The sequence below is a fragment of the Symphalangus syndactylus genome, chromosome 12 (assembly GCF_028878055.3).
Source record: "Symphalangus syndactylus isolate Jambi chromosome 12, NHGRI_mSymSyn1-v2.1_pri, whole genome shotgun sequence".
NCBI classification, from domain to species: domain Eukaryota; kingdom Metazoa; phylum Chordata; class Mammalia; order Primates; family Hylobatidae; genus Symphalangus; species Symphalangus syndactylus.
In genome coordinates, this window is record NC_072441.2 from 136,758,882 (window position 1) to 136,768,497 (window position 9,616).

Here is a 9,616-nt window from a genome sequence, read left to right on the forward strand (position 1 = left end):
TGTGTTAAAGAAGGGGCCTGGTGGGAGATGATTGGATCATGGGGGCAGGTTTCTCCCTTGCTGTTTTCATGACAGTGAGTTAGTTCCCCTGAGATCTGATAGTTTTAAAGTGTGGCAGTTCCCTACCTCACTCTCTCTATTGCCACCATGTTAAATGTGCCCTTGCTTCTCCTTTACCTTCTGCCATGATTGTTAAGTTTCCTGAGGCCTCCCCAGCCATGTGGAACTGTGAGTCAATTAAACCTCTTTTTTTTCTTTTCTTTTTCTTTTTCTTCTTCTTCTTCTTCTTTTTTTTTTTTTTTTTTTTTGATGGAGTCTCACTCTGTCACCCAGGCCGGAGTGCAATGGCACAGTCTTGGCTTACTGCAACCTCTGCCTCCCAGGTTCAAGTGAGTCTCCTGCCTCAGCCTCCTGAGTAGCTGGGATTACAGGCACCTGCCACCACGCCTGGCTAATTTTTGTGTTTCTGGTAGAGATGGGGTTTCACCATTTTGGCCAGGCTGGTCTCAAACTCCTGACCTCGTGATCTGCCCACTTCAGCCTCCCAAAGTGCTGGGATTACAGGCATGAGCCACCACGCCTGGTCAACCTCTTTTCTTTATAAATTACCCAGTCTCAGGTAGTTCTTTATAGCAGTGTAAAAATGGGCTAATACAATATATTTGATAAAAGTCTTGTATCCAGAATATAAAAGAACTTCCAAATGCAATAATTAGAAAATAAGTAATGCAAATACGGGCAAAATATTTGAACAGATACTTCACCAAAGAAGATATCTAGGGACAGGACATGTTGGCTTACACCTATAATCCCAGTGCTTTGGGAGGCTGAGGTGGGAGGATCACACGAGCCCAGGAGTTCAAGGTTACAGTAAGCTATGATCGTACCACTGCACTTCAGCCTGGGCAACAGAGCAAGACTGCCTCTGAGCAAAAAAAAAAAAAAGAAAAAGGGAGGGGGCGGATAAACTAAACAGACCCTGAACCAGACTCTGTTCTCAAGGAGCACCCAGGTCAGTGGAGAAGACAGGTGGGTCATCAATCAGTTCATTATGATCCAGAAAACCAAGGGAGAAACAGAAAGTGACAGGACACAGAGTGGAGTGGAAAAAAGCCCAGATCCACTCGCCAGCCCTGGACTCGGAATTAGTTAGCAAATAATATATACTAGGTGCTGTACATAATCCGCCTCCTTTAAATCTTACCACAAACCCACATGTCAAGTAGCTACCTTTAGTCTCATTTTACAGATAAGGAAAACTGAGGCTCAGAGAAGCTAAGTAGTCCAGGGTCAGACCATTTGTTAAACCTCAGAATCTGGATTCCAGCTCGTCTGATTCGAAAGTCAACCATGCTCCCATTATAAAGTGCTGCGCACTACAATTATATTTCTGAACCTTGACTGAGGGAGAAACTTTATAATTTTCACTCTTTCCTTCCCAAAAGTGATTCTTTTTTTTTTTTTTTTGAGACGGAGTCTCACTCTGTCGCCCAGGCTGGAGTGCAGTGGCGCAATCTCAGCTCACTGCAACCTCAGCCTCCCAGGTTCAAGTGATTCTCCTGCCTCAGCCTCTCAAGTACCTGGGATTACAGGCGCCTGCCACCATGCCGGGCTAGAGTGAGTGTGTGTGTGTGTGTGTGTGTGTGCGCGTTTGTATTTTTAGGAGAGACGGGGTTTCACCATGTTGGCCGGGCTGATCTTGAACTCCTGACCTCAAGTGATCCACCCGCCTCAGCCTCCCAAAGTGCTGGGATAACAGGCATGAGCCACCATGCCCAGCCTTTAAAACCTATCATCGTAAATACCATTGATTGAATATTTGCCCTCTGCCAGGCTCTAGCTCAACACTCCACTATATGCATGATCTCCTTTAAACCTCTCGATCCGATGAGATGGATGATATTTTCATCCTCGATTTAGACTCGAGGACTGAAGTTCAGAGAGGGTGTCTCCTGCCTAGGATTGCACATCCAGGAAATGTTTGCTCTTCACCATTGCACTGCAACTTTGGGGCTACTTCCTCATGCCCTGGTAGGAGCAGAGGGATTAATTCATGACATTGTTGCAAGACATTCTAAATTGTGCCATCCCAAGTCCTCTTAGGCTCTTTGGGAGAAAATACTCAATCTTTCACAGCTTCTCAGCCCCATCTGTCCCTTCTTCAGGGTGACATCTGAAGGAGAATGGAGTTGGGGGCTTGGATAGTCTCATGGTTGGGGAAGGGGCCTCTGACCCCGTACTGCTTCCTCTTTCAAGTGTCTGCCTTCTGCAGTGTGGCTGAGGCACACATCCCACCTGTCCTCTGGGCAGGTCCTCTGGCCTCTGCTGCCCATAACTGTGCTCCTGGCCACAGCCTTCACACTCTCTCCTCTGACCCCAACCTTCTTCTTGCCCGCCGACTTCCTGAGCATTTCCATACCCCCACCCCCACCACCTCCTGGGGTTCCCTCTTCACACCTCCATCCTGGAGGGCATGGGCTCTGCAAGGCTGCCCCTGGGACTGAGAGCAACCCTTACATCAGGGCTATTCAAAGTGTGGTTGGTATTGGAGCTAGGCTCGGTGGCTCATGCCTGCAATCCCAGCATTTTGGGAGGCTGAGGCAGGCGGATCACTTGAACCTAGGAGTTTGAGACTAGCCTGGGCAATGCAGCGAGACCCCACCTCTACAAAAAAAAAAAAAGAAAGAAATTAGCCAGGTGTTGTGGCTTATGTTTCTCAGGCTGGTCTCAAACTCCTAGCCTCAGGCAATCCTCCCACCTTAGCCTCCCAAAGTGCTGGTATTACAGGTGTGAGCCACTGCGCCCAGCCAAGTTATTATTTTCAATGGGGTGGTTAAGGAGGATCCCACTAGTAAGATGACATTTGAACAGAAATTTGAAGGAGAAAATGACAGGGATATCTGGGAAGATGGCATTCCAGGTAGAGGGAATGTCAAGTGCAAGAACTCTGAGGTGAATGGGAAAGCTGGCAAGGGGGTCAGTGTGGCTGGAGTAGAGTTGGGGGGAAGCGTGTGGGAAGAGGTCTGACGAGGGGCTGGGGAGACAAGGACTGGATCATGTTGGAATCTCTCTGCTATTCTCAGGACTTTGACTCTAGGGAGCTGGGAACAGGTTTGAGCAGAGGAGGAACCTGATCTAGCTTTGTATGTTAAGGTCACACCAGCTGCTGCGTGAAGAATAGGTTGAAGGGGCAGAGGCAGGGAGCCCATCAGTAACGGGGCCACTGCAGTAATCCAGGTAGGAAACAGTGGGGGCTTGGCCCCCCTGGCAGCAGTCTGGAGGAGAGGGGTGAGCAGACCAGAAGGTATATACTGAAGTTAGAACTGACAAGATCTGCAGATAGATCAGATATGGGAAGTAAGAAGCGGAGGGTGGACAGGGATGACTCCAACGTTTTTAGCCTGAGCAACTGGAAAAGTGAAACTGCTATTGACTGAGAAGGAGAAGACTGAGAGAAGCAGGTTTGGGGAGATTGTTTTCGGACTCGTTAAGGTTAAGATTCTATTAGACATTCGGTAGAGAAGCCAACCGGCTATTGCACATATAGGTCTGGAATTCAGAAGGGAGGTTCAGGCTGGAGACAGAAACATTGGAGACTCTAGTGTATTGATGATGTTTCTAGAAGGAGCTCCTGAGAGAATCTACTTCAGATGGGTGTTGTGGGAATTAGACGAGTTAAGCACCTGGAACATAGCAGGCATTCAATAAAGGTCGGCTATCACCAAGATCACTCTATGTCCCTTGCATTCCCCCACCGGCTTCTCACCACGGCCACCTCCATGATGGCTGGTCAGAGTGAGCTTTCTACAGCACAGACCTGACCATCCCTCCCTGCCCAAACCTGCAATGGCTCCCTATTGCTTACAGAATAAAGTGTGCATACTTCATAGACTTCACAGACCGCCCCTAAAGCCTTCTCTGATCTGGACACTGTCACCCTCACCAGCCCTAATTTCTGCCACCACCCCCCACCTCCCACCTCATTCTCCAGCAGTAATAGGGAACCCTTTGTTCACAGCTTGTTGTCTTTGAAGATGTGGCTGCCTCTGCCTTAACTTGTCCAGCAGCAAATCCAAGTGATTCTCACATCCTCTAAGAAGCCTCCCTCTCCATCCAGAGGCTGTTCCCTCTTCCCTGCAGACCTGCCTCCTATCCTTACTAGCGTTCCTTGAGGGGAAAAATGTGTTCCTTCCACTCCTGTTCCTGCAGCACCAAACACTGAGCCTGCCACAGGCAAAGAGCTGGGGGAGGGTAAATGAACAAAGGAAGAAGAGCTGATTCTCCATGATGGATTTTTTATTGTTAGCATATTTGAGCTCATGAAGACCCAGAGAGGCGCAGGCACTTGCTCAGGTCACTCACTTGGTGAAGCCTGTGGCCAGGAGTGGACTCCAGCCTTGTCTGATTCAAAGTTCTTGGCTCAAGCGCATGTGCATGCACGGGCATGCATACAGGAAAACACACACACCCACACACGCACACACACGCACACACACACACAGAACAATCTCAGGGCAACTGGTGGCTGGGGGTTCTCTTGATCTTCCAATTGTTCCCTTCTTGGGAATGGATCCAGGGAGAGGGTTAAGGATTTAGATTCAGAATAGGTATTCACTTGTTTGTTCAAAAAAAAAAAATTGTAGAGACCCAGTCTCCCTATGTTGCCCAGGCTGTCTCAACCTCCTGGGCTCAAGTGATCCTCCTGCCTCGGCCTCCCAAACTGCTGGGATTACACACATGAGCCACTGCACCTGGCCACTATTCACTTGTTTATTCAGTAAGTCATTCACTCATTCATTTTCTCACTCACTCATTCACAATCAATCATTTGTTCTACATCCAATTTTTACTCCCAGCAGATTAAGACCCTACCTCCTAAGAGCTGAATCTGAGGAGAGCCTGGTCAGGAAACAAGGCAGCACAGGGCCGGGAAAGGAACACCAAGGGCTTGTGGAGGACCTTGAAGGGTGAGACGAGTTTACCAGATGGCCCTGGAAAAAGATATCCTGACGTGCAGCTGCAGCATGTGCAAAGACTCAGAGACTTGAAACCACCACTGAAAGGAGGGCACCTGGGGAGGTGGGAGGAGTGGCAGAGGATCACTGCGGGGAGAAGGTTGGAGACATGGGCAGGGGCCAAGGTGAAGATTAATTTGGGAGTTAGGTATGGAGGAGCAGGGTTAAGGTTTAGGTTGGGTTTAGGATTAGAGATTAGATCTTGAAATCAGATCATTTCTTTTTAACCTGCCTTTTCCAGAAGGATTTCATGTGGCTTGTATCAGTGATAAAGATCTGCGGTTATGATTAGGCCTGCCAAGAACCTAAGGATCAGGAACGGGCTTTATGGTTGGGATCCGAGATGCAGTAAAAATGAGGTACTTGAGGGAGCAAAGCCAATGCTCCCTGGGCATAGGTCTTCATTTCCTTTCTTTCTTTTTTTTTTTTGAGATGGAGTCTTGCTCTGTTGCCCAGGCTGGGGTGCAGTGGCGCAATCTCAGCTCACTGCAAGCTCCGCCTCCAGGGTTCACGTCATTCTCCTGCCTCAGCCTCCCGAGTAGCTGGGACTACAGGCACCCGCCACCGCGCCCGGCTAATATTTGTATTTTTAGTAGAGACGGGGTTTCACTGTGTTAGCCAGGACGGTCAGGTCTTCATTTTCTTTCTTTTTTCTTTTCTTTTCTTTTTATTTTTGAGACAGGGTCTCACACCATCACCCAGGCTGGAGTGCAGTGGCGCAATGTCAGCTCACTGCAACCTCCACCTCCTGGGTTCAGGCCATTCACCTGCCTCAGCCTTCTGAGTAGCTGGGACTACCTGCGCACAACACCACCCAGGTAATATTTTTGTTTGTTTGTTTTGAGATAGAGTTTCGCTCTTGTTGGCCAGGCTGGAGTGCAATGGCGCAACCTCGGCTCACTGCAACCTCCACCTCTCGGGTTCAAGCAATTCTCCTGCCTCAGCCTCACGAGTAGCTGGGATTACAGGCGCCTGCCACCACGCCCAGCTAATTTTTTTGTATTTTTAATAGAGATGGGGTTTCACTATGTTGGCCAGGCTGGTCTTGAACTCCTGACCGCAGGTGATCCGCCTGCCTTGGCCTCCCAAAGTTCTGGGATTACAGGCGTGAGCCACCGTGCCAGGCCTGTTTTGTATTTTTTGTAGAGATGGAGTGATGGGGGAGACCTGGGTCTTGCTATGTCGCCCAGGCTGGTCTCGAACTCCTGAACTCAAACAGTTCTCCCGCCTAGGCCTCCCAATGTGCTAGGATTACAGTTGTGGGCCACCGCTCCTGGCAGGTCTTCATTGTCTTCCTTTCTGAAGCATGCATCTCCCGGCTGTGTAGTCTTCAGACTTAACCTCTGGGCCTCCTGATGCCCACCTGCTAAACTGCTGTACAGATGGAGATGCTATTCGTCTTGCACATCTCCTCTGGGTCAGGCACCACCGGGCAGGACAGATGTTCTCACCTACTCCCGCAATACCCCAATATTGAGCCGTAATGGAATAGTTTAATCCACACCGCCGGCATACATTACGTGCTCCGTCCAGGCTAGTTCTCTCCCCTTCCCTCATTTCCCCACAAAGCCCCTTGGTGGCCGGGGCCGCCCAGGTGTGCCGACTCACCTGTCTAGAGGAACGGACTGCGCCAGGGGCTGTAGCGCTCGGGCCCCGTCACCCCCTGCCCCCGCCCGTCCCGGGCCAGCGCGGTGCAGCCGGGGTCCTGGGCTGCCCCAGGCGGGGAGCAGCGCAATTATCCTAATTACAGCCCGGCCTCCGCGGTGGTGGCGAGCGCGGCCACGCCGTCCCGAGAACGCCCCCGACCCAGGGCCCGAGCGTGGGAACCGCCGTGCCCTCTGCCGCGGGCGATGGCGGCAGCCGCGTCGGGGACCCGCCCGCTCGCCAGGCCTCGATGGGCGATAAGCCCGCCCCGCCGCTCACACCAGCGGCTAATGACCCGGATGCGCTCGGCGCGCATGGCACCCTTTCATCTGCCCCCTCCCAGCGCCCCGCACCCATCAACTCCGCATCCCCATACCTGGGTGGGGACAGCGGCGGGGCCCGCAGCCCCTACTGCCAGGAGCAGCGAGTGGCCAAGCGCGCGAAGAGGTTCCCAGGCTTCCGGGGTGCGAAGGAGGGACACTCCGGGCACCCCGCCCGCAGGGTCCACGCACATCCTCTCATTCATTCATCCGTTCGTTCGTCCACGCACCCACTCCCTCAGTCACTCGTTCATTTATTCACGACACAAAGTTTTCTAAGTATCCTCTAATGACTGTTTCCTTTTCTGTAAGTTGGGAATAATAATACTATGTAGGCCAGTCGCGGTGGCTCATGCCTGTAATCCCAGCACTTCGGGAGGCCGAAGCGGGCGGATCACGAGGTCAGGAGTTCGAGACCAGCCTGGCCAACATAGTGAAACCCCGTCTCTACTAAAAATACAAAAATTTAGCTGGGCGTGGTGGCGGGCGCCTGTAATCCCGGCTACTCAGGAGGCTGAGGCAGGAGAATCACTTGAACCCGGGAGGCAGAGGTTGCAGTGAGCTGAGATAGTGCCATTGCACTCCAGCTCAGGCAACAGTGCAAGACTCTGTCTCAAAAAATAAATACATACATAAATACATACATAAAAATAATAATAATAATATGAACTTCACAGGATCATTCTAAAGTTTAAGATGGGCATGGGGAGGAAAGAGATGGCTCATATATTAAGTACTTGTTCTCTCCAAATACGCACTAGCTCACACTTCTCACAGCAGCCCTGAATTAGGTAAAACCCCATTTTACAGATATGGAGACTGAGGCACAGAGAAGCCATGGGATTTGCCAAATAATAGGAGTGTCAGACTTTTGTCCTCTGAAGCAGCTCCCACCACACCACGAAGTGAGTATGCAGTTAATGCCTGTTGCACCAAATAATAAAAATAATCACTATAAAAAAGAAAAAACATAAAAAAGAAAAAGAACACTATTGCATTTGACTATAAAAAAATTAAAAAGGCCAAGCACAGTGGCTCATGCCTGTAATCCCAGCACTTTGGGAGGCTGAGGCAGGAAGATTGCTTGAGCCCAGGAGGCTGAGGCTGCAGTAAGCCAAGACTGCACCACTGCACTCCAGCCTGGGTGACAGAGGGAGACCCTGTTTCAAAATAATAATAACAAATAAATAAAATTAAAAATACGTTAATAAAATAGAAATATATATATATAAAAGAAAAACAGCTGATATTTCTGGAGCATTTATGCTGTGCCAGGCACTGTGCTAATTACTTTCTATGCATTATCTCATTTAATACTTGCAAAAACCTCAAGAGCTGGGCATCATTATGGTATTCCCATTTTACAGATGAGGAAACTAAAGCTGAGAGAATATGTCACTTGCTCAAGGCCACACAGTTAGCAGTGGTTGAAGTCAGGTTTGCACCCACCAAGCCAGGCAGGGCCACCCAGGCTCTTCGCTATGCAGTTGAAACAGAGCAGCCCCCCAGCTGGGTGCTGTGGCTCACGCCTGTAATCCCAGCACTTTGGGAGGCCAGGACAGGCAGATCACGAGGTCAGGAGATCTAGACCATCCTGGTTAACACGGTGAAACCCCATCTCTACTAAAAATACAAAAAAATTAGCCGGGCGTGGTGGCAGGCGCCCGTAGTCCCAGCTACTCAGGAGGCTGAGGTGGGAGAATGCCGTGAACCTAGGAGGCAGAGGTTGCAGTGAGCCGAGATCGTTCCACTGCACTCCAGCCTGGGCGACAGAGTGAGACTCCGCCTCAAAAAAAAAAAAAAAAAAAAAAAAAATAGAGCAGCCCCCTCTCCTCCCCATCTCTCGGTGTCCTTCCCGCCTAAGCTTAGGCACAGAGCCACTGAATGCCTTGTCTTTGGCCCAGCTGCTTCTCACCCCAGGGACCAGCTCAAAATTATCAGGGAAGTTTCAAGATCTGGTGCGGAGGAAAGGCATGAGATAGAGATGGGCAGCCTAAACTTGTAAACTCTCCAGGCCTCAGTTCCTCAGCTACAAAATGAGCTCAGCAGTCCTTCTTCTGTTTCCCTCACAGCACTGTTGCCCATTTGTTGTTCTTTAGTTTGCTAAAGAACATTCATTTACTGGGAACATTTCTTTTCCTTTCTTTTTTTCTTTTTCTTTTCTTTCTTTCTTTTTTGCTTTTTTAGACAGAGTCAGTCCGTTGCCCAGGCTGGAGTGCAGTGGCGCAATCACGGCTTACTGCAGCCTCGACCTTCCGGGTTCAAGTGATCCTCCTGGCTCAGTCTCCTGAATAGCTGGAACTATAGCCACGCACTACCATACCCGGCTAATCTTTTTATTTTTTGTAGAGATGGGGGTCTCCCTATGTTGCCCAGGCTGATCTCAAACTCCTGGGCTCAAGCAATCCTCCCACCTCGGCCTCCCAAAGTGCCGGGATTATAGGCATGAGTCACCACACTTGGCATACTTAGAACATTTCTTGAGTGCCAACTATGAATTTGGTGCAGGGCAAGGGAGACCAACCATTCAGGTTTGCCCAGGACTGAGGAGTTCCCAGCATGCAGGAGATGCTGAAACTAAGACAGGCCTCAGCACACCAGGATGGTGGGTCACCTGGCCTGTGCTGGGTACTGGGG